Source organism: Oncorhynchus mykiss, chromosome 16, assembly GCF_013265735.2.
Source record: "Oncorhynchus mykiss isolate Arlee chromosome 16, USDA_OmykA_1.1, whole genome shotgun sequence".
Lineage (NCBI taxonomy): Eukaryota > Metazoa > Chordata > Actinopteri > Salmoniformes > Salmonidae > Oncorhynchus > Oncorhynchus mykiss.
The window spans coordinates 19,190,828-19,217,412 of NC_048580.1; the positions used below are offsets into that span (position 1 = coordinate 19,190,828).

General features: G+C 42.1%; 1 protein-coding gene across 2 annotated transcripts in view; it reads right to left on the minus strand.

Moving 5' to 3' along the window:
- The window catches only part of LOC110491536 (leucine zipper putative tumor suppressor 2 homolog), a 45,716-nt gene extending 26,136 nt beyond the window's left edge, over positions 1 to 19,580 (minus strand). Inside the window, exon 1 of one of the 2 annotated variants that reach the window (XM_021565061.2) lies at positions 19,113 to 19,580. The gene's annotated coding sequence lies outside the window, so the exon portion shown is untranslated. The remainder of the gene's footprint in view (positions 1 to 19,112) is intronic. The other variant, XM_021565059.2, reaches the window with a different exon arrangement.
- Positions 19,581 to 26,585: the final 7,005 nt, after the last annotated feature.

Genomic DNA, 26,585 nt, shown 5'->3' on the forward strand with positions numbered 1-26,585 from the left:
TTTATTGCAGGCTACCTTGGGGTGGCAGGTAGCTTTGAGGTTAAAGAGGTGGGCTAGTAAACAGAGGGTTACCAGTTCAAATCCCAGATCTGTCAGGAGTGTAGGATGGAGGATAGATCACTCTCACCATCTCCAATCTGTTAAAATATATCTTATTGAAGGGAGAGGTTCACAGGTTCATATTCAAGGGTGCACCTGGATACGTAAACTGTATTGATTGATTTAGTGAAACACTAAGGGTGTTTGCAAGGCCTTATAAACCTAAAAAGGGGAAGTATTTGGTTAATGCTCTATTTTGCAAAGTCACGAATAATATGGTACCCAATTGCGCCTTTAGTGTGAATAAGTAGCTTTGTTTCAACAAAATAATCTCTTTAGGTCATTGTCCTGTTGAAAAAACAAATGATAGTCCCACTAAGAACAAAGCCGATGGGATGGGGTATTGCTGCAGAATGCTGTGGGAGCCATGCTGATTAAGTGTGTGCATTGAATTCTAAACAAATGACAGACCGTGTCACCAGCAAAGCACCATCACACCCCCTCCTCCATGCTTCACGGTGGGAACCACACATGCAGAGATCATCCGTTCACCTACTCTGCGATTCAAAGACACAGCGGTTGGAACCAAAAATCTCAAATTTGGACTCATCAGACCAAAAGGTCAGATTTCCACAAGTCTAATGTCCATTGCTCGTGTTTTTTGGTTCAAGCAATTCTCTTATTATTATTTGTGTCCTTTAGTAGTGGTTTCTTTGCAATAATTTGACCATGAAGGCCTGATTCACACAGTCCCCACTGAACAGTTGATGTTGAGATGTGTCTTACTTTATTTGGGCTGCAATCTGAGGCTGGTAACTCTAATGAACTCTGCAGCAGAGGTAACTCTGGGTCTTCCTTTCCTGTGGTGGTCCTCATGAGAGCCAGTTTCATCATAGTGCTTGATGGTTTTTGCGACTGCACTTGAAGAAATTTTCAAAAGTTCTTGACATTTTCCGAATTGACTGACCTTCATGTCTTAAAATAATGGACTGATGTTTGTCTCTGCTTATTTGAGCTGTTATTGCCATAATATGGACTTTGTCTTTTATCTAATAGGGCTGTCTTCTGTATACCAATGCTACCTTGTCATAAAACAACTGATTGTCAAAAATGCATTAAGGAAAGAAATTCCACAAACTTTTAACAAGGCACACCTGTTAACCTCTCTGCGCACGGAACCCAGTAGCGGGCTGAAATTCCACAACATCAGCTGTGCCATCAGAGTCCTGGGTTCGCGCCCAGGCTCTGTCGTAACCGGCCGCGACCGGGAGGTCCGTGGGGCGACGCACAATTGGCCTAGCGTCGCCCGGGTTAGGGAGGGCTTGGTCGGTAGGGGTGTCCTTGTCTCATCACGCACCAGCGACTCCTGTGGCGGGCTGGGCGCAGTGTACGCTAACCAAGGTGGCCAGGTGCACGGTGTTTCCTCCGGCGCATTGGTGCGGCTGGCTCCCGGGGTTGGATGTGCGCTGTGTTAAAGAAGCAGCGGCTTGGTTGGTTGTGTATCGGAGGACGCATGACTTTCAACCTTCGTCTCTCCCGAGCCTGTACGGGAGTTGTAGCGATGAGACAAGATAGTAGCTACTACAAAAATTGGATACTACGAAATTGGGGAGAAAAAGGGGTAAAATTAAAAAAAAAAAAAAAAAAATTCCACAACATACGGTGATCGCTACATAGTCATATTAAACATTCATGAAAATACAAGTGTCTCACATGTATCGAAAGCCTAGAATCTTGCTAATCCAAATGCATTGTCAGACTTTTAAAAAGGATTTACTGCGAAAGAATAAGATGCGATTATCTGAGGATAGAGCACCATAAAAAAAAACTATTTCAACCAGCACAGGCTAACAAAATCAAACTGCATTAAAATAAATCGTTTACCTTTGACGATCTTCGTCTGTTTGCAATCCCAATGCTCATTGTTACACAATGAATGATCTTTTATTTGATAAAATCCGTCTTTATAGCCTAACACAAAACATTTTGTGAACCGCTTGTGTCATGAATTCCGTCTCATTCCATTTTCGACGACACATTCGAGGGTAAATACCCACACAAAACGTGACTTTTCCAGTCATGTTTGGTTTCATTGCAATCAAATGGTTTGTTTGCAACACAACCAAACCTGATGGGCCATTTCGCGGGACGTATTGACTGAAAGAAACCGATTTGAAGACAACAAGTAATGACATCACTGTGCACCAATGATATGACCACTGTTTCGTTGATTGACTGTATTTTAACCCAATGACCACTGATCGTCTTGAAATCCTAGCTGGGTAGATAGCCAATGAGCCGAGGTAAACGGCAATACGCAATGGTTGTGTGTTGGAAGACCAACCCATGTAGTAAACTCCGGAGTAAAGAGAGTCATTCGCTATTGAAGTTTTATACCGGAAGGAGCTACACATATTACGCACAGCATTGTTTGGTAAATGCGCAGATTCAGCTGTTTATATATCAATCATTATGGCGACTAAGTCAGGGAAAGCTAAATCGAAGTCTAGATATACAGGTGTACACACAATTTTAGAAGAAATTGATCGGAAAAGTGAGAGAGATTGGTTGTAGGACGATTAATTTAGCGATTCCCAAGTATTTTTTGAACGGAGAGGACATGTTTTGGACTGGTAAATTCTTCTCATGCTAATGCCCTTGTCTGAATATTTGTTTTTCATTGTATTATCTAAACCAGATCTATTGTGTTATATTCTCCTACATTCAATTCACATTTACACATACAGTGCCTTGCGAAAGTATTCGGCCCCCTTGAACTTTGCGACCTTTTGCCACATTTCAGGCTTCAAACATAAAGATATAAAACAATTTTTTTGTGAAGAATCAACAACAAGTGGGACACAATCATGAAATGGAACGACATTTATTGGATATTTCAAACTTTTTTAACAAATCAAAAACTGAAAAATTGGGCTACTTTGAAGAATCAGACATTTAAAATCTATTTTTATTTGTTTAACACTTTTTTGGTTACTACATCTTTCCATGTGTTATTTCATAGTTTTGATGTCTTCACTATTATTCCACAATGTAGAAAAAAGAAAAACCCTGGAATGAGTAGGTGTATCCAAACTTTTGACTGGTACTGTAGGTATTCAGACTCTTTGATATGAGACTCGAAATAGAGCTCAAGTGCATCCTGTTTCCACTGATCATCCTTGAGATGTTTCTACAATTGGATTGGAGTCCACCTGTGGTAAATTCAATTGATTGAACATGATTTGGAAAGGCACATAACGGTCTATATAAGGTCCCACAGTTGACAGCGCATGTCAGAGCAAAAACCAAGCCATGACGTCGAAGGAATTGTCCGTAGAGCTCCGAGACAGAATTGTGTCAAGGCACAGATCTGGGGAAGGGTACCAAAAAAATTTCTGCAGCATTGAAGGTCCCCAAGAACACAGTGGCCTCCATCATTCTTAAACAGAAGAAGTTGGGAACCACCAAGACTCTTCACAGAGCTGGCCGCCAGACCAAAATGAGCAATTGGGGGAGAAGGGCCTTGGTCAGGGAGGTGACCAAGAACCTGATGGTCACTCTGACAGAACACCAGAGTTCCTCTGTGGAGATGGTTGTCCTTCTGGAAGGTTCTCCCAACTCACTCCACCAATAAGGCCTTTATGGTAGAGTGGCCAGACGGAAGCCAATCCTCAGTAAAAAGGCACATGACAGCCCGCTTGGAGTTAGCCAAAAGAAACAAGATTATCTGGCCTGATGAAACCAAGATTGAACTCTTTGGCCTGAATGCCAAGCGTCATATCTGGGGGAAACCTGGCACCATCCCTACAGTGAAGCATGGTGGTGGCAGCAACGTGGGGATGTTTTTCAGTGGCAGGAACTTGGAGACTAGTCAGAATCGAAGCAAAGATGAACGGAGCAAAGTACAGAGATCCTTGATGAAAACCTGCTCCAAAGCACTCTGCCCCAGTCTGAGGTCCTAAGGTTCTCCTTCCAACAGAACCACAACCCTAAGCACACAGCCAAGACAACGCAGGAGTGGAATCGGGACAAGTCTCTGAATGTCCTTGAGTGGCCCTGCCAGAGCCCGGACATCTCTGGTGAGACCTGAAAACGCTGTGCAGCGACGCTCCCCATCCAACCTGACAGAGCTTGAGAGGATCTGCAGAAGAGAATGTGAGGAACTCCCCAAATGCAAGTGTGCCAAGCTTGTAGCGTCATACCCAAGAAGACTCAAGGCTGTAATCGCTGCCAAAGGTGCTTAATCAAAGTACTGAGTAAAGGGTCTGAATACTTGTGTAAAATGTGATATTTTTATACACTTGCAAACATTTCTAAAAAAAAACATTTTTGCTTTGTCATTATGGGGTATTGTGTGCAGATTTAATGAGGGGGAAAAAACAATTTAATCCATTTTAGAATAAGGCTGTAACGTAACAAAATGTGGAAAAAGTTAAGGGGTCTGAATACTTTCCGAATGCACTTTATAGTATTTCCGACCCGTAACTAATAACATACTGAAGGTGTGATGTACAGCAAAGGGAGAATAAGAAGTCTACAACTTTACTACCTTACAATTACTAGTTCATATCAGGCAGGGGCTTCAGATGGTCTTGCCACAAACAGCAGGTCCATGATGTCCTGATTCTTTTACATAGGGCTGTGACGGTAATTGACATCTAAATATGTAATAAAATACTTATGAAAATATATGTGGACATCCCTTCATTTCTGGATTTCAGCCATACCCGTTGCTGACAGGTGTATACAAATCTAGCACACAGCCATGAAATCTCCATAGACAAACATTGGCAGTAGAATGGCCTTACTGAAGAGCTCAGTGGCTTTCAACGTGGCACCGTCATAGGATGCCACCTTTCCAACAAGTCAGTTTCCTTAAATTCCTGCCCTGCTAGAGCTGCCCCGGTCACCTGTAAGTGATCTTATTGTGAAGTGAAAACGCCTAGGAGCAAGAACGGCAGCTGCGAAGTGGTAGGCCACACAAGCTCGTAGAACGAGACCACAGAGTGATGAAACGTGTAAAAATTGTCTGTCCTCTGTGCAACACTCACTACCGAGTTCCAAATTGCCTCTGGAAGCAAAGTCAGCACAATAACTTTTCATCTGGCGCTTCAAGCCTAGGATCACCATGCGCAATGCCAAGTGTCGGCTGGAGTGGTGCAAAGCTCGCCGCCAATGGACTCTGGAGCAGTGGAAATGCGTTCTCTGGAGTGATGAATCGCCCTTCACCATCGCAGTCTGATGGACGAATCTGGGTTTGGCAGATGCCAGGAGAAAGCACTATGCATTCGGGCAGGTAGCGAACTGTAAAGTTGGGTAGAGGAGGAATAATGGTCTGGGGTTGTTTTTCATGGTTTGTGCTAGGCCCTTTAGTTCCAGTGAAGGGAAATCTTAACGCTACAGCATACAATGACATTCTAGACGATTCTGTGATTCCAACTTTGTGGCAACAGTTTGGGAAGGCCCTTTCCTGTTTCAGCATGACAAAAATCCTGTGCACAAAGTGAGGTCCATACATAAATGGTTTGTCGAGATCAGTATGGAAGAACTTGTCTGGCCTGCACAGAGCCTGACCTCAACCCCATCAAACACCTTTGGGATAAATTGGAACGCCGACTGTGAGCCAGGCCTAATCGACCAACATCAGTGCCCAACCTCAATAATGCTCATGGCTGAATGTAAGAAAGTCCTTGCAGCAATGTTCCAACATCTAGTGGAAAGCCTTCCCAGAAGAGTGGAGGCTGTTGTAGCAGCAAAGGGGGGGACCAACTCCATATTAATGCCCATGATTATGGAATGAGATGTTCGACAAGCAGGTTGCCACACACTTTTGGTCATGTAGTGTATGTAATCATTCCATTCTAGGTCAAAAGTTTACACTGTTCAGTTAATAAAACATTGGATTAACATATTTTTGGCAAACCATCAATTACCTAGATTGTGTGTGTGTGTGGGAATGCGTAACAAGAGCCCTCCAAAAACCAGATGTCAAGATCTTCTAAAAACAGACTGCGTTGATTGACCGCTTGGGGTTTAGAGGAACGGAGAGAAAAAGTGAGGACAGATTAAGCCCTATAATCTGCAGGAAGGACAGCCAGCAATCTATCGTCCAAAATTCACCAAAAACAGAGCCTTCAGAGTCAGATTATACCTTGTATCTCAGTTCCCCGTGTACTGCGTTCCACACTATACATAGGCTACAAATCCTTTTTAGATCATGGCCATCGTTCTAAAACACCCTTAAGTCTAGAGAGACAAGTGGGCTAATAATTACCTGTTGAAAACATTTGTTTTTTATACGTCTAATTCTGTCTATTTCACTTTTATGCATCTTCAGATGTTTAAATGCTATTTTCTTTCAATTAAGTTTGATGTAGCACAGGAAGAGAAGTAATTAGGGGGTGGGGGTCGTCTTGGCCAGGGTTCTCCACATAGTGGAGGTCTACATTCTACAACAGGATAAGAGGCGGTGGCCCACCACTTCCTCTGAGTCCAAACACTGCCGTCACACGCACCACAAGGGTTTGTTATTGTACAGCTGTGTGCCAAGGAGTTTGTTGGCTATACAGCACAAAGAGATCTGGGATCAGGCTAATGGCTTCAGACAAGCAGTGATGGGACCACACCCTTACCACAGGCCACAAAGGGGGAATAAGGAAGTGATGAAACAACAGTTGGTACATGATTGTAATGTAAACACTCGTAGTAGAGGTTTTGCTAACCACCAATCTAGGATCAAGTTACTTCACCCAAAATTCTAACCTTAAAATATTAGGAGGATTTTCCAAATCTGAGCCTGGACAAGCAGTTAGGGATCATTTCTACCAGCTCCAATACAAACAGTTCAAACTAGGTGCCCCTGTCAAGGTTGTGTGAGCAAGTCTGAACTGTAAGTATTTGTACAGATGTAGGATCTTAATTTGATTAATCTTTTGTTGCTGAAAATGTTTATGCAGATGAGCTTTGTGATTTACATAAATTCACTGAAAACCTACACTTATATTGACAGTATTCCACATTTCATGTAGCCTCATTTTGACCAGATAATAGCCTAACCACAGATCAAGCAACAGTATGGACTAAACGTTCACATCCTGTTACTGCAGGAATATTTTGCTCAAATTAAAGATCCTACATCTGTACATTTGTCATTCTGTCCAATAGAGAGCATTTGTTTATGGAAGGAATGGCACACAGATTATTCGGGCATCTGTCCAGGAGAACACTGGCATGCTTATCCTATACGAGGAAAAAGAGGGATGTCTACATGAGAAGAAAAGCATTCTGCACCAAGATGTCACAATCTCAGTTTATTTTTCTATGAGATCCTTCCTCATTGAGGATCATTACAGCAAAAACCTCAGTAATTTCCCCTGTCCTGAGAACAGAGGGTAGAGGAAAATTCCATTCAATTCCAATGTACATTAAAGTGGCTGGCGAGGAGGGAGGGAATATCATTAGACACAAGGACTGTGTTTCGAATTGCATAGATACTCCCGTAGTCGTAGCACATGCTCATTTTAATGTAGTTGAATAACTAGGATGTCTGTTACATTAGCCTTAAATGGGATATAAGAACACTACACATTCTGCATCAAGGATAATGTGGCGTGTAGGACTTCCTTCCTTGGTGATTTGAAAAGAACACAGAGATCAGAAGAATAGTCAACAACTCAAGCCGACTTGGTTTCCACCCCACCCTGGCACAGTGGGCTACTGAAAGTGTGTGTGTGTGTGTGTGTGGCAGCAGTGTAGGCAGACCGCCTCTCCAAACTAATTACTTCAGACCCAGTTCCCCTCGGTATGACACGTCTGCGCCCCATGTAGCCCTCTGCTCCGACAGGCCCAGTGCATCACCCTCTGCCTACCACCTACAACACGATTTGCTTCAATTCACCCATCAAACCTAATCTCATAAACAGCTTCTTCCTATAGGACAACTGCTATTAAGTTCTGCTTTTCAAAAGGGTCACTTACACCTGACCAGTGTCTGTTTTTCATTGTGTGTACGCACGCGCGTGTGCATGTGTTTGTTTAACTATCCTTGTGGGTACCAGACCTCACAAGGGTAATAAAACAAGGGAATATATATATATATATATATATATGCTACTTTCTATTTCAGCAGGAGGCTAATCAGGCAAGATCAATGAGTAGTGCTGCGCAATTAGTGCTTTTTGAGGTCAGTTCGGTTTACGTTTGATTATTAAATACTTTCTTCCGGGTTTCCATTTTTTTTTTTTTTTAAACAATGCATTATGCGAGAATAAAACAATTAATAAAAGTCCCAAGATGGTAGTGACTGCCCATTACTGCTTATCACTTATTATAAACTGGGTGGCAAAGTACAGAGAGATCCTTGATGAAAACCTGCTCCATTGACCTCAGACTGGGTAAAAGGTTCACCTTCCAACAGGACAACAACCCTAAGCACACAGCCAAGACAACGCAGGAGGGACTTCGCGACAAGTCTCTGAATGTCCTTGAGTGGCCCAGTCAGAGTCCGGACTTGAACTGATCGAACATCTCTGGAGAGACCTGAAAATAGCTGTGCAGCGACTCTCCCCTTCCAACCGGACAGAGCTTGAGAGGGTCTGCAGAGAAGAATGCGAGAAACTACCTAAATACAGGTGTGCCAAGCTTATAGCATCATACCCAAAAAAGACTTGAGGCTGTAATCACTGCCAAAGGTGGTTCAACAAAGTACTGAGCAAAGGGTCTGAATACATATGTAAATGTAATATGTTTTTTTATTTTAAATAGATTTGCAAAAAAAAATGTCAAACCTGTTTTTGCTTTGTCATTATGGGGTATTGTGTGTAGATTGATGAGGGGGAAAAAACAATCTAACCCTTTTTAGAATAACGCTGTAACGTAACAAAATGTGGAAAAAGTCAAGGGGGTTGAATACTTTCCGAATGCACTGTACATCGCACAGTTTGGGCTTGATCTGATTTCTCTATAGAGAAACTACACAATGTGTGTGTTGAGCCACCCCCCACAAAGAAAGAATTTAACCGAAGTCAAGTCGGCTGGTTAGTTGAATGAAAACCAAAATGTTGGTTAATTGCTCAGCACTAGCAATGAGAAAGTATATTTAAAAACAACCAAACAAACCCGGTTACGTAAGCCTAGGTAATACCTTCCCAGCACCGCAGGAAACTTTAGCAAGGGGAAAAGGAGTGAGTGTAATACAGTACATGAGGGCCATCCCACACCAGCTGTGAATGTCATCACACAAACTACCACCGCCCAATCACAAAGCACTCAGGAAGAACATAACATTTATACCATGTCACACTTTAAACCAAGGTTTTTTTGCCGCTGAAACAATTTGTGATGTGTTGCTTTGTTGTTGTTTTTTATTTTATACATGTTTATTTAATTTGATCCCTTGGGTCTCGAGTGGGGTGGGATTAGGATGTGGGAAGGGGGGGGGGGGGGGGGGGGGGGGTGTAACTTCATCTTGTATTCATGTTTGCTGACAATTATTATTACAAAATAAAATACATTTGATCACAAAAAATACCATTTTGTTTTTCAACCTCAACAGTTTGTATTCATCTGAATTTACAGTAACCAGAACATTAAAAAAAAAATCGACTGAAATTCGACTGAAATCTGCAGACCTCATTCCTTTGATTTGGGAAATAAGAAGAAAGGCTCAGGCCCACAGAAGAACAAAAAAACCTGTCCACTACAAACAGCCCCTGGGTCCTAGCTTTCTAGGTCTTTCTGTAATAATATCTGCAATATCAGCAAAACTGTACTGAAATGACCATCACTAAAATTGCATTTTACTATCCATTGAAACAAATTCAATCACTACAGATTATAAGACTGGTGACAAATTGACAGTCAGTGCAAAAATGCAATAAGGTAGCAAATTCCACTAGTCGCCTAGTCTGACGTCTTATCGGGAATGTTTACCAAACTGTAAATCTAATTTCCAGCTCCAGCCCAGCAGTTCCTGGGCCACTTGTCAAAGTGCTTACATGGATGCCGGGTTAAAGTCGAGCCTGAGAAGAGGAAGAGAAAGCATTGGAGGAAGATAGAGGGTAATGCGGTTTCAGTGGTGGTGGAGCACAGATTGTGTACGGTTAGGATAAATTGGGGTTTGTATACTGTCTGTCTGTGACACGCAGGGAGATTACTTGGAGCCAAAAGGTTGAGGGTGCGAGAGCTCCTTACAACATGAGGCAGAGATGCACTGCGTTGGGGTACACTATACAACCCAGACATTTCAGACTGACTTTTTTGTTGTTCAAGACCATTAGTTAATCCTAACCACATCGTGACCTGACCAGGAAAAACTTCTGCCTCCTGAAGATGATACATGACAGTCAGCCTTTAATGAAAAAAATCTTCTGGATCTTATACCAACATTTGATCTCAAAGTACCATCATTAACCTTTCCCAGGGAGTGAGAACCCTCATTAACCGGCCCCCTTGACTGTCCCCTGTCACAGTGCCCTTCAGAAAGCTGTGTGGCCCAGCTGTTCACTTAGCTTAATGCTGAGAACATCACTAAAGCCTGAGGGTAAGACGGTGGCCCGCCTCGGTCTGTGTCATCAGGCATTGAAAAGGGATCCATTGTAAAGGAGGAAGTAGTACTGTTGACAGATCTTTTACAGACACATACAGATAAAAGTAGGTAGGCGGTAGGCACACACAGAACCTTTAATTAGCCTTTAGGTTAAGGGCCGAGCCTCACTGAAGTGCTCGTCTTTTCAGTCTGATAGAGCTCAGCTCAGACCTCCCTTTACTCGTAAACGATTGAGGAATTTCATAGACTTCTCCCAACCCAAATATACAAAGAACATGAAGTTTCCTCCATGGCATTGTTGTTGTTTCAAACTGTTTAACATATTGTGGTGAGGTGAGTGGGAAGGAAACTATGCAACATCACTAATTACAATGAGAAACAGGAGGTTGATGCGGCAGTGGGACAGAAACAAACTAGCCAACTCACAGATCCTGAAGACAGGGGAAATGACTTGTGTAAGCACTTTACAAGATGCTCCCTTTGAAATTAACTACAGCAAACCTTGAAATTAAAAAATGGCACTATATTCACCCTGTTATACAAACAGACAATGCTGGCAAGTCTAGAGGGACTTGACCTTCAGTTTCAATGTCTTTCGAGGGAAAAACCTAAGTATCCCTTACACAAGCAGGTCATCCACTGAACAGGAAACTGGACAAGGCCCAGGTTAAAATAAACAACACAAACCCTCTTCCTCATATTTCCCAAGCATCTTTCAGGCCCACAAGGGGAATTTCTCCATGACACAGCAAAATGCTCACAGACAAACACTGCTTTCAATTATTGACAATGCCCTCTACCTCACCCTTTGTTCTGGTCCCTATTTCAAGCAAGTGAAATGGTCAAACAAATTCTACATACAGTACAGTATTGCAGGTTACCCAAATGAACTTGATCACAGTACAAAAAAAATACAGTAGTTCTCTCAGATCCAGTCTCAAATTCCCTTGGGTCCTTGAGCCTGGATGAGTTATTATATTTTTAGCATCATTAATTACAAGACATGCAGCCTCTTTTGCGTGATGATTGCCTCAGTGAAGCACATCTAAAGCCTGCTCCCTGGTGTTTCATACAAAGCAGAACATATACTGCTAAACCATAAAACAAACGCACCAACAGAAGTCAATGATTTTGCTGAGAAATAAACACAGGAGGAGGAGGGGGGGGTGTAATGGAAGGACACATTTTCAAAGTATTAAAACACTGTCTCTCACTGTAGCGAGGAGAATGGGGAAAAAGGGAAAGATTTCAGATAAATCATTGCATTTCCCCAGAGGTTGTACATACAGTGCATTCGGAAAGTATTTAGGCCCCTTCACTTTTTCCACATTTTTTTACGTTACAGCCAATAAGGCTGTAAAATGGATTCAATTATTTTATTTTATTTTCTCCCCATCATTAATTTAGCAGAAACCTCATAATGACAAAGCAAAAACTTTTTAGCAAATGTATTGAAAATAAAAAACTGAAATATCACAATTATTTTATTTTATTTTTTCCCCATCATTAATTTAGCAGAAACCTCATAATGACAAAGCAAAAACTTTTTAGCAAATGTATTGAAAATAAAAAACTGAAATATCACAAGTAAGTAAGTAAGTAAGTACAGACCCTTTACTCAGTACTTTGTTGAAGCACCTTTAGCAGGAATTACAGCCTCGAGTCTTCTTGGGTATGATACTACAAGCTTGGCACACCTGTATTTGGGGGGTTTCTCCCATTCCTCTCTGCAGATCCTCTCAAGCTGTCAGGTTGGATGTGCATCGCCGCACAGCTATTTTCAGGTCTCTCCAGAGATGTTCGATCGGGTTCAAGTCCGGGCTCAGGCTAGGCCACTCAAGGACATTCAGAGACTTGATTTTATTTTACCTTTGTTTAACTAGGCAAGTCAGTTAAGAACAAATTCTTATTTTCAATGACGGCCTAGGAACAGTGGGTTAACTGCCTGTTCAGGGGCAGAACGACCGATTTGTACCTTGTCAGCTCGGGGGTTTGAACTTGCAACCTTCCGGTTACTAGTCCAACGCTCTAACCACTATGCTACCCTGCCGCCCCTAGGCTACTTGTCCCGAAGCCACTCCTGCTTTGTCTTGGCTGTGAGCTTAGGGTCGTTGTCCTGTTGAAAGGTGAACCTTCACCTCAGGTTGAGGTCCTGAGCGGGTTTTCATCAAGGATGTCTCTGTACTTTACTCCGTTCATCTTTCCCCTCGATCCTGACTAATCTCCCAGTCCCTGCAGCTGAAAAACATGCACACAGCATAATGCTGCCACCACGCTTCACCGTAAGGATGATGCCAGGTCTCCGCCAGACGTGACGCTTGGCATTCAGGCCAAAGAGTTCAATGGTTTCATCAGGCCAGATAATCTTGTTTCTCATGGTCTGAGAGTCCATTAGGTGCCTTGGTGGTTCCAAAATTCTTCCGTTTAAGAATGATAGAGGCCACTGCGTTCTTGGGGACCTTCAATGCTGCAGAAATTGTTTGGTACCCTTCCCCAGATCTGTGCCTCTACACAATCCTGTCTCGGAGCTCTACGGACAATTCCGTCGACCTCATGGCTTAGTTTCTGCTCAGACATGCACTGTCAACTGTGGGACCTTATATAGACAGTTATGTGCCTTTCCAAATCATGTCCAATCAAATTAATTTACCACAGGTGGGCTCCAATCAAGTTGTAGAAATAGCTGAAGGATGATCAATGGAAACAGGATGCACCGGAGCTCAATTTTGAATCTCATAGCAAAGGGTCTGAATACTTATGTAAATATGGTGGTTTTTAAAAATGTAATCTAAAAACCTGTTTTTGCTTTGTGTGTAGATTGATGAGGGGGAAAACATGTTTTTGTAATAGGGGTTGTGGTATCCACATAGTGGGGCAAAAAAGTATTTAGTCAGCCACCAATTGTGCAAGTTCTCCCACTTAAAAATATGAGAGGCCTGCAAATTTCATCATAGATACAATTCAACTATGACAGACAAAATGAGAAGAAAAAAAATCCAGAAAATCACATTGTAGGATTTTTTATGAATTTATTTGCAAATTATGTTGGTATATAAGTATTTGGTCACCTACAAACAAGCAAGATTTCTGGCTCTCACAGACCTGTAACTTCTTCTTTAAGAGGCTCCTTGGTCCTCCACTCATTACCTGTATTAATGGCACCTGTTTGAACTTGTTATCAGTATAAGACACACCTGTCCACAACCTCAAACAGTCACACTCCAATCTCCACTATGGCCAAGACCAAAGAGCTGTCAAAATTGTAAACCTGCACCAGGCTGGGAAGACTGAATCTGCAATAGGTAAGCAGCTTGGTTTGAAGAAATCAACTGTGGGAGCAATTTAGGAAATGGAAGACATACAAGACCACTGATAATCTCACTCGATCTGGGGCTCCACGCAAGATCTCACCCCGTGGGGTCAAAATGATCACAAGAACGGTGAGCAGAAATCCCAGAACCACACGGGGGGACCTAGTGAATGACCTGCAGAGAGCAACAAAGCCTACCATCAGTAACACACTACGCCGCCAGGGACTCAAATCCTGCAGTGCCAGACGTACTGGCTTAAGCAGGGGGACACATGTCCAGGCCCGTCTGAAGTTTGCTAGAGAGCATTTGGATGATCCAGAAGAAGATTGGGAGAATGTCATATGGTCAGATGAAACCAAAATAGACCTTTTTGTAAAAACTCAACTCGTCGTGTTTGGAGGACAAAGAATGCTGAGTTGCATTCAAAGAACACCATACCTACTGTGAAGCATGGGGGTGGAAACATCATGCTTTGGGGCTGTTTTTCTGCAAAGGGACCAGGACGACTGATCCGTGTAAAGGAAATAATGAATGGGGCCATGTATCGTGAGATTTTGAGTGAAAACCTCCTTCCATCAGCAAGGGCATTGAAGATGAAACGTGGCTGGGTCTTTCAGCATGACAATGATCCCAAACACACTGCCCGGGCAACGAAGGAGTGGCTTCGTACGAAGCATTTCACGGTCCTGGAGTGGCCTAGCCAGTCTCCAGATCTCAACCCCATAGACAATCTTTGGAGGGAGTTGAAAGTCTGTGTTGCCCAGCAACAGCCCCAAAACATCACTGCTCTAGAGGAGATCTGCATGGAGGAGTGGGCAAAAATACCAGCAACAGTGTGTTAAAACCTTGTGAAGACTTACAGTTAACGTTTGACCTCTGTCATTGCCAACAAAGGGTATATAACAAAGTATTGAGAAACTTTTGTTATTGGCCAAATACTTATTTTCCACCATAATTTGCAAATAAATTCATTAAATCCTACAATGTGATTTTCTGCATTTTTTTTTCTCATTTTGTCTGTCATAGTTGAAGTGTACCTATGATGAAAATTACAGGCCTCTCATCTTTTTAAGTGGGAGAACTTGCACAATTGGTGGCTGACTAAATACTTTTTTGCCCCACTGTACACTAGTGGCGGTCAAGATGAGGGAGGACACTTTTTATGAGCATGGCCTTATTTCTATTACAGCATTTTGGATGACTGTCATTCATATTCCATTCACCCACCTCAATGTAACATCGATTGGTTTAGGCTACGACACGATACTGAAATGTTCCCTATACCCATAATGAAAATGCTACAACAGGAAGAGAGAAACATTTGCGTAATCCAGACAGTGACAAATCCAATACCACTTGGCACACTCTTGCCTGCATCTAGCTGATCTGGGCTGTTATCATTAATAAAACAGTTGCAAATGAGAGTTTCTATTGGAAAATTCAGGTACGTTTATCCAAATTTCGTTCCGTTTGCTTTCGTTCAAGGAACATTGTATAACAGAATCAGTGGAATGAATACACCCTTGATCAGCACAAACACAGTTCACTTTCATAGCAGCCACATACAAACACCATGATGATTTGCTCGTTGTATAATTCCTTCATGCATCTATGTGCTCTCCTCCTCTCACCTTTTCCTTTCGCTTGTGGACTTTAGTGCGCAGTACAACAGCTGTCTGTGACTAGGCGAAAAAACCTTTCCAAGCCAAACCTTCACACCATAACCACTAACTGATACACATAGCTTACATCGTTGTCACCTAACGATATAGTCAACATAGCCATCTACTAGAACTAACACATAACACAATAAACCTGCTACAATGATGCAGTACAGTGTACAGCAAGCAGTTACACCAGCGGGCCCCAGTGGCAATAAATTAATAATAGCCCAAAACGTACATTGACTTAGAAGAGTTCCAGTTTTGGATATCCATAGCCAGCTAGCTAACATAGCATCCCTCGGTCTTTGAGCCGGGTATTTGAGTAGGTTCAACTACTCGCTAGCTAGGTAAGTGAGAAGATTTTTTTTTTTTACAAAATCTCTCATCACATTTTATTCACTGCAGTGCTAGCTAGCTGTAGCTTATGCTTTTAGTACTAGATTCATTCTCTGGTCCTTTTATTGGGTCCACAACATGTCAGTTCACACTGCAAGAGCGCTGATAGCTTGGAGGATGTCCTCCAAAAGTTGTCATAACTACTGTGTAATTCTATGGAAGATGGTGAGAACCATGAGCCTCCTAAATTGTGTTGTCAATGTACCCAGAGGATAGAAACTAGCTGTTCTTCAGCTACACCAGGGGTGGGCAATTCCAGTCCTCGGGGGCCTGATTGGTGTCACACTTTTTCTCCTTCCCTAGCAAACACAGCTGATTAATCAAATTTAATTCTAAACTGAAATCACGATTAGGTGATTATTGGAGTCAGGTGTGTTAGTTGGGGCTGGGGAAAGACTGATACCAATCAGGCCCCTGAGGACTGGATTTGCCCACCCCTGGCTACACCATGGTTCTATCCCAGAGTGCTGTTGAGGCTACTGTAGAACAGTAGTGTGTTTTAATCAATTATTTGATGACATGAATATATTTAGTGTAGTTTTATCTAAAAAGGAGAATATATTCACTATAAATTTTTCTGAAATTCACTGAGGATGGTCCTCCCCTTCCTCCTCTGAAGAACCTCCACTGACAGACACACACAGAGAAGAGTCTTATCCACATACACAGACTGATGATTGGTTGTAAGACATGTATAATAAGATTGTGAGAGCTGTACTATTAGATTTTAGTGCAGCCTTTGATATTATTGACCATAATGTTGTTTAGAAAACGTGTGTTATGGCTTTTCAACCTCTGCAATATCGTGGATTCAAATGAATCAATCTCAGTGTTTTCATTAATGGAATCTTAACTAATGTTAAACATGTAAAGTGTGGTGTACTGCAGGGCAGCTCTCTAGGCCCTCTACTCTTTTCTAATTTTACCAATGACCTGCCACGGGCATTAAACAAAGCATGTGTGTCCATGTATGCTGATGATTTAACCATATACGCATCAGCAACCATAGCTAATGAAGTTAGCTGAAACCCTTAACAAAGAGTTGCCGTCTGTTTTGGAATGGGTGGCCAGTAATAAACTGTTCCTGAACATCTCTGAAACTAAGAGCATTGTATTTGGTACAAATCATTCCCTATGTTCTAGAACTCAGCTGCATCTGGTAATGAATGGTGTGGCTGTTAAAGAAGTTGAGGAGACTTTGACACCATACTCCACAAAGCAAGTCCTGAAGGCTCTAATTTTTATCTTATCTTGATTATTGTCCAGTCATATGGTCAAGTTCTGCAAAGAAAGATCTAGTTAAGCTGCAGCTGGCCCAGAACAGAGCGGCACGACTTGCTCTTCATTGTAATCATTGGGCTAATATTAACACTATGCATGCCAGTCTCTTGGCTAAGAGCTGTGTCACTTCTTATTTTTATAAGAAACATTAAATGGGTTGGAAATTCCAAATTGTTTGCATAGTCAACATACACACAGCAATGACACACACTTCCTCCACCAGACAGGCCACCAGGGTCTTTTCAGAGTCCCCGGGTCCAGAACAAATTCAAGAAAATGTACAGTATTATACAAGGCTCCCTTCCACTTTATATAGGGCAAGTGAACAGCAAACCTGGTTTCAAAAAACAAATAAAGCAACACCTCACGGCACAACGCCTCTCCCCCATGTGACCTACTTGTTGTGTGTATGTACTGACATGTGTAACTGATAGATACATTTAAAAACATTAACGTGTGTGTATGTAAATGGTAATCTTGTCTGTAATGTCTTTTCGTTATGTGTCAGACCCCAGTAAGACTAGCTGTTGCCATTGGCGGCATCTAATGGGGATCCTAATAAATCAAATAGAACAGTTTTGTTTAACGGAGAGCAAGGTCTGACACACGACAACAAAAGAGTACCCAAAACCCCTGTATGGATGAATTACAAAGGAACTGTACTCAGTTCAGATCCACGATAAGATAAAGATGGTTAACTTTTTTTCCCACAAGTGGCTATATAGGCAACATGGGATCAGGATGTTGCATAGTCTAAAACTCACCCAACCAGTAAAGTCTGATAAACGCTAATATAAGTCTTAAATAGTGAAAAACAAAAGGACCAAAATAAATAGGCTATTAATCTACCTTTAAGGTAGGTCTACCGCAGGTTCTATCCTACCTGTCAGCACCACCCCTGTGCCACACAAGCATCCCAAACAACTTGACTGACAACATTATGCATCCCTGTCCAGAGCCAGTTATTGACTGTGAACTTTGCATTATTAACTTATCTGCATAAGGATATTATGTGATTATTCTCTATGAACATTTGAACGAATAACAATCTGGCCTTAATGAGCATATACTCTTATAATCTCCACTCCACCTGGCACAACCAGATTAGGACTGGCCACCACATGCAGGGGTGGGCAACTCCAGTCCTCAAGGGCCTGTTTAGTGTCACACTTTCACTTCATCCCTAGCAAACACAGCTGATTAATCAAATTGCATTCAAAACTGAAGATCATGATTAGGTGATTATTGGAGTCAGGTGTGTTAGCTGGGGCAAATCTGTGACACCAATCAGGCCCTCAAGGACTGGAATTACCAACCCCTGAATAGAGCCTGGTTCCTCTAGGTTTCTTCCTATGGTCCTGCCTTTGTAGAGTTTTTCCTAGCCACCATGCTTCTACATCTGCATTGTTTTTTGCTCTTTAGGGTTTGTAGGCCCGGTTTCTGTATAAGCACTTTGTGACAACTTCTGATGTAAAAAAGGGCTTTATAAATACATTTGATTGATAAAGGCAAAAGGTCAGTCAAACCTGCCATGATGAAAATGACATGCATGAAAGTATACATAGTTATGTTTATCAGAAAAGCCAAGTTCTTTTTTTTTTTAAAGAAGCAATGTATAAATGGACAGCCTACACCTGCGTCAAAATAAATACAAATGAGTTAGACTGAGCCTACGCTGCTGCCTTTCAACGTTTCGACTAATCCCATATGGGACTGTCTTTTGTGAACAAAAACTACGATAAACGTACATTATTACACAACATATTTGGTGTGTTATAACAAAGTCACTCTTGGTCGTTATTTTCACAAGCTCGAGAAAGAATAGCAACGCTGGCTGTGGCATTGTACCAGTTATAAAATGTAAAAAAAACTTACCATGAAAAGCCTCGATGCACAGCTCAGGAGGAGGTTGACAGTAAAGTAAATTCTTTATAAACTGTTTGGCGCGGGTGTTCTAATTTTGAATCTATAATTTGTAGCCGAAAACGATTTTTCGAGTGTAGAATTTCCGTGTCTTCCTCCTTGTGTATAGCGATGGCGCGTGTTTTTGATGTGAGCGCTCCAGCACACTGTTCAGGTCAGATGCTTGTAGAAAAATTCCCGTTCCGTCTCCGTCTGACTCTGAGCCCAGCCCCCAATTGGCTGCCAACCATAGCTTCACCACCACTGGCTGAAGTAATGTGATGACCAGTGAACTGAAGAATGGGTCTCTTGTCTACGACTGCTGTTTTTTAGATGCTGAATGTGCAGTGAAACACAGACAAGTGGACATTTATAAGATTTCCTGACAATAACAACAGTCTCTCAGAACCATCGACAGTGACCTTCAATATAAGATATTACACTTCTAGGCACGTCACTCTAACTTCCATTGGCTACTATAAAACACAAGTAAATTAACAGGTGACGTCATTATAAAATCCAAATGGTTTGTCCTGAAGAGAAGTGACCCATTTTCCCTACCTGCTCTAGCACAACCGGTTCCCGTCTATTCTAAATATGTAAAACCAAACGGGGTAAACTAAGCCTACACTGCAAAGCGGGTTCAACGAGTTAGCCAGCTAACTTTGATAAGCAACCAGAAATAATGTTAAATAATGTTTAAAAAAGCGAAACTCTGATTCCGGTATGTGTGTAAATCATCCTTAATCCTGCTTTGTAATATACCCCCCTGGTCATACCTGACAACTCCCTCTTCACATTGACAATCCTTTATTCACTAAAATGAAACAAGGCCACAATATACTGTAGTAGTTGAATTCAATGCAAGCAATGTTATTTTTCTTCAACAGGCAGAAGTTTTTATTCTTGAACTTGGCATGACCCCTTACCGGGTCCAAATTACAGTAACCTACCACGCCCCATGTATACACATACATTAATCATTTTGTGTATGGTTCGGTAAAGAAACTAAATGGAAAAAGTGGTAAGCAAGTTCGGTCTAAAAAACGTATTTTAACCAAGTCAAATTAATGTATTGTGTTAGAGGTTTCATGATGCGTGTAATTTAAACCAAAGTAAATAATTTCAAGATTGTTCTATACATCAGTTGGGGTCTCTATAAGCTTCAATATGAGGTCCTAAACCTAGCATGAAAGTGCATCCTTGTAGCTGTGTGGGCTAATATAGTTAACATTTTTGCCTTGGGGTAAATTGAGCCAATGGCCACGGGGTAAGTTGAGCAAATTGAAACGTTTTCTTCCCAGGTGTAAAGTAAGGCATTATCACCGGAATGTGAGGTAATAATAGAGCCTGGCCTATGTTAAAAAAGTACAAAGTGTTTGTTAGGTGTTAAGTCTGTGTTAAAATATGCTTACAATTATTTTGACAAATCAATTGTGATCGTGTTGAATTGTGTTTAGGAAATAAAGATAGACATGGTTTTAAAAAAGTAGTGGCAATATTTCATTCAGTACTGAAATTTACCCCAAACCCGGGGTAAGTTGTGCCAAGAGACCACTTTTTTTCAAAAGTGACAAGCTATTTTTCAAAACTGTAGACTTTACATGAATTCAGATTATTTCCAGGGATACACAACATCTTTAAATATATGTAGATATTGTTAGAAAGAATGCTATATTCCAATTGATGGAGCGATGCTGAATGTAAAAAAAAAAAAGGTCTCAGTTTACCCCACTCTCCCCTACAAATCAATGTAAAAAAAATATAAATAAAAATCAGCCATACAAAGAATGAGGGTCATTCAACCATAGGCCTACTTATTTGACCACAGGAGAATTTGAAGAGCCGTTTTGTTACAGTAATTGATAATTGTGTAGATTGTATGCACGTGTATCTATTAACAATGAGGCCCTGCAAACCACTGGATCTTCTCTATCTCAGTTGCAGTATGAGCAATGAGACTTTTTGTGTTTTTGTCTTTCCACTGCTCTCACTTTACTTTAGACAGGGCTGCATGCTCAAGATGTTTATCATTGCAAAACAGCCTGCTAAGCTGTAATTTGAGTGATAATGGGTTCCACTGTATCCAGTGGGTTTCTTCCTCTCAAAAATTGCTGAATGGAAATAATCATCCTAAAGTAATCGGCCAATAACTAATTTAACTCAAAATGGCCGCTCTGTGGCTTCTGCAACATTAACTCACAAAGATTCACACAGACAATTTTTACACATGGATATGGTCAGTTGAATAGGGTAAACACACCATGCCAGCGATGTTCTATAATGTTGATACAGGGTTTGACCATACACCCTCTTGCTGCTTTTGTTTATCACATAACACGACGTGTGTAGAACACTTAGGATGGCCACTTGCTTCACCCAATCTGGTCCCAGATCTGTTTGTGCTGTTTTGACAACTCCTATGGTTATTTTCATACCAAACATGCCATGACAACGACCATAGGAGTTAGCTATACAGCACAAACAGATCGGGGACCAGGTTACATCAGTGACCTTTCCCCTCAATGCATTCAACACTGTATCTCTGCAGACGCCCTGAAACCTGAAACCAATGCCTGCCTACCTTTTTTACCTTGCTCGGCCACTCTGACACAATGCTAGGAACTCAGGACAGCATAAAATCACCTATCATGTGATCTACTCTCCTACCAGCTTAGCAGCCTGTTTTGTCTGGCCCTGCAAGTCCCAGCCCTAGTGATACATGCTAGTGTGTAATGCTCATGTAGTGCGATCCCGTGTTAATTGGAGCATGTTATGTGGGTTCCATTCCCACATGAACCAGATACAATTATGAATGTGGTAACTGTAAGTGGTTTTGGATGTAAGCTTATTACTATTATCATGCATATGATTAGGGAGACTATTTCCAACAGAATGCAAATTGTTTTTTACGTGTCTTTTCTTACCAGCCTGCTCTCTGAAATGGATAGGGAACATCTTAGCACATTGGAGATGATATTTTTTGTATTTTCAGCTCAGGTGGGGGCAGGTTAAATATGTAGTAACCTAAAGGTATTTACAAGCAGGCATGGTGAAAGACACAACGTTATAACCAAACCAGGACTGAAGCTCAAGCTATTGCTCTGTTTACTCAAAATAAACAGAGCAAACAACATTACATAAACCCATGTCAAACCATTGGAATGTTATGACAGTGGGTTTCTTCAGCGCTCCTTAATTCATCCCTTACATACTTCTCTATTCAAAGTAAATAGAGCAAACAAGATTACATAAACCCATCTCAAACCATTAGAATGTTATGACAGGGGGGTTTCTTTAGCACTCCATAGTTCGTCCCTTACATACACAGAGTATACAAAACATGAATCACAAGACTTGTCTGAAGGTCCCCCTGTACCAGTTGAAAACATTTATGGAAGTAAAACAGTACCAGGCAAACGTTGGACACAGCTACTCGTTCAAGGGTTTTTCTTTATTTGTACTATTTTATACATTGTAGAATAGTAGTGAAGACATTAAAAATATGAAAAAACACATGTGGAATCATGTATTAAGCAAAAAGTGTTAAACAAATCTAAATATATTTTATATTTGAGATTCTTCAAAGTAGCCGTACTTTGCCTTGATGACATCTTTGCACGCTCTTGGCATTCTATCAACCAGCTACACAAGGTAGTCACCTGGAATGCATTTCAATTAACAGGTGTGCCTTGTTAAAAGTACATGTTATGCGTTTGAGCCAATCAGTTGTCTTGTGACAAGGTAGGGGTGATATACAGCAGATAGCCCTATTTGGTAAAAGACTAAGTCCATATTACAGCAAGAACAGCTCAAATAAGCAAAGAGAAACCACAGTTCATCATTACTTTAAGACAAGAAGGTCAGTCAATACGATACAGGACAGACACTTCAGAACAAACTTCCTTTTTATTTTTTGTGATTTTCTGTTGTTCCATGTAGTGAATCTCTAATTCAGTGCTTTTGTATGGGCTAATACCAGTGTATATATATTTTTTAAATATATTTTTGGGATACTCAAGGGGTCTTAAAATTCCAAATCAAATACCAAAATGATCACCCCCCTCCTCCAACTGTGGGCTTCCTCACAGTGTCAAGTTGGATGGATGTCCTTTGGGTGGTGGACCATTCTTGAAACACATGGGAAACTGTTGAGGTTGGAAAAACCCAGCAGTATTGGAGTTCTTGACACAAACCAGTGCGCCTAGCACCTACTACCATACCGCCTTGAAAGGCACTTAAATATTTGTCTTGCTCAGTGCTTTAGATGCTTCTGATAGGCTAATCGACATCATTTGAGTCAATTGGAGGTGTACCTGTGGATGTATTTCAAGGCCTACCTTCAAACTCAGTGCCTCTTTGCTTGACATCATGGGACAACCAAAATAAATCAACCAAGACCTCAGTATAATTGTAGACTCCACAAGTCTGGTTCATCCATGGGAGCAATTTCCAAACACCTGAAGGTACCACGTTCATCTGTACAAACAATAGTACGCAAGTATAAACACCACGGGACCACGCAGCCGTCATACCGCTCAGGAAGGAGACTCGTTCTGTCTCCTAGAGATGAACGTACTTTGGTGCAAAAAGTGCAAATCAATCCCAGAACAACAACAAGATGCTGGAAGATGCTGGAGCAAACAGGTACAAAAGTATCTATATCCACAGTAAAACGAGTCCTATATCGACATAACCTGAAAGGCCGCTCAGCAAGGAAGAAGCCACTGCTCCAAAACCGCCATGAAAAAGCCAGACTAAAGCTAAACTAAAGCTTGTGGAAGGCTACCCGAAATGTTTGACCCAAGTTAAACAATTTAAAGGCAATGCTACCAAATACTAATTCAGTGTTTGTAAACTTCTGTGATGAAATAAATAAAAGCTGAAATAAATCATTCTCTCTACTATTATTCTGACATTTCACATTCTTAGGATCACCACTTTATTTTAACTGACCTAAGACAGGGAATATTTACTAGGATTAAATGTTAGGAATTGTGAAAAACTGAGTTTAAATGGATTTGGCTAAGGTGTATGTAAACTTCAGACTTCAACTGGATGTAAAAATTCTGTTCATTGACTATACCGTAGCTCAGCATTCAACACCATAGTACCCTCCAAGCTCATCATTAAGCTTGAGGCCCTGGTTCTCAACCCCACCCTGTGCAATTGGGTCCTGGACTTCCTGGCGGGCTGCCCCCAGGCCGCCCCCTCTCTACTTCACTGATCCTCAACACTGGGTCCCCACAAGTGTACGTACTCAGCCCTGTCCTGTACTCCCAGTTCACCCATGACTGTGTGGCCATGCACACCTCCAACTCAATCATCAAGTTTGCAGACGGCACAACAGTAGTAGGCTTGATTACCAACAACGACGAGACAGCCTACAGGGAGGAGGTGAGGGCACTCAGAGTGTGCTGTCAGGGAAAATAACCTCTCATGTCAACAAAACAAAGGAAATTATTGTGGACTTCAGGAAACAGCAGAGGGAGCATCCCCCTATCCACATTGATATTGACATCCGCACCCGATGTCACAGGAAGGCCAAAAAGATCATCAAGGACAACAACCACCCGAGCCACTGACTGTTCACCCCGCTACCAGAAGGCGAGGTCAGTACAAATGCATCAAAGCGGGGACCGAGAGACTGAAAAATAGCTTCTATCTCAAGGCTATCAGACAGTTAAACAGCCATCACTAGGACAGAGAGGCTGCTGCCTACATACAGACTTGAAATCATTGGCCATTTTAATCAATGGAACACTAGTCACTTTAATAATGCTGCTTTAATACTATTTACATATCTTGCATTACTCATTTCATGTGTATATACTGTTTTCTATGCTATCTATTGCATCTTAGCCTATGCCGCTCTGTCATTGCTCACCCATATATTTATATATTCTTATTACATTCCATTCCTTATTCCATTAGGTATTTGTTGTGGAATTGTTAGATATTACTTGTTAGATATTGCTGCACTGTCGGTACTAGAAGCACAAGCACTTTGCAACACTTGCAATAACATCTGCAAACCATGTGTATGTGACCAATACATATGATTTGATTTTTATGTGGCAGGGACTCCAGACAATCACGGATTACAAAGGGAAAACCAGCTACATCACGGACACCATCTTGCTCCCGAACAAGCTTAACACCTTCTTCACCCGCTTTGAGGATAACACAGTGCCACCGACGCGGGCTGTTCCCGAGGACTGTGGGGTCTCATTCTCCATGGCCAACGTGAGTAAGACATTTAAGAGTGTCAACCCTTGCAAGGCTGCCGGCCAAGACGGCATCCCTAGCCGCGTCCTCATAGCATGCGCAGATCAGATAGCTGGAGTGTCTGCTGTCCCCACATGCTTCAAGATGTCCACCACTGTTCCTGTACCCAAGAAAGCAAAGGTAACTGAACTAAATGACTATCGCTCCGTAGCACTTACTTATGTCGTCATGAAGTACTTTGAAAGACTAGTTAAGGATCATATCACCTCCACCTTACCGGCCACCCTAGACCCAATTCAATTTGTACACCGCCCCAATAGATCCACAGACGATGCAATCGCCATCGCACTGCACACTGCCCTATCCCGTCTGGACAAGAGGAATACCTATGTAAGAATGCTGTTCATTGACTCCAGCTCAGCCTTCAACACCATAGTTCTATCCAAGCTCATCATTAAGCTTGGGGCCCTGGGTTGGAACCCTGATTGGCCGACCCCAGGTGATGAAACAACACCTCCACTACGCTGATCCTCAACACAGGGGCCCCACAAGGGTGCGTGCTCAGCCCCCTCCTGTACTCCCTGTTCACCCATAACTGCGTGGCCACGCACGCCTCCAACTCAATCATCCAGTTTGCAGACAACACAACAGTAGTAGGCCTGATTGCTAGCAATGATGAGACATCCTAAAGGGAAGAGGTGAGGGCCCTGGTGGAGTGGTACCAGGAAAATAACCTCTGCCTCAAGTCAACAAAACGAAGGAGCTGATCGTGGACTTCAGGACACAGCAGAGGGAGCGCGCCCCCATCCACATTGAAGGGGCCACAGTAGATAAGGTGAAAAGCTCAAAGTTCCTCAGCGTACACATCACTGACAATCTGTAATTGTCCACCCACACAGACATTTGGCGTGGTCCCTAAGAACCTTTACAAACTATTATAGATGCGCTATTGAGCTCATTCTGTCAGGCTGCATCACCGCCTGGTACGGCAACTGCACCGCCCACAACCGCAGGGCTCTCCAGACGGTGGTGCAGTCTGCCCAACGCATCATCCGGGGCAAACTGCCTGCCCTCCAGGACACCTAGAGCACCAGATGTTACAGGATGGCCAAAAATATCATCAAGGACATAAACCACCCGAGCCACAGCCTGTTCACCCGTTATCTTCCAGATGGTGAGGTCAGTACAGGTAGGACTGAGAGACTGAAAAACAGCTTC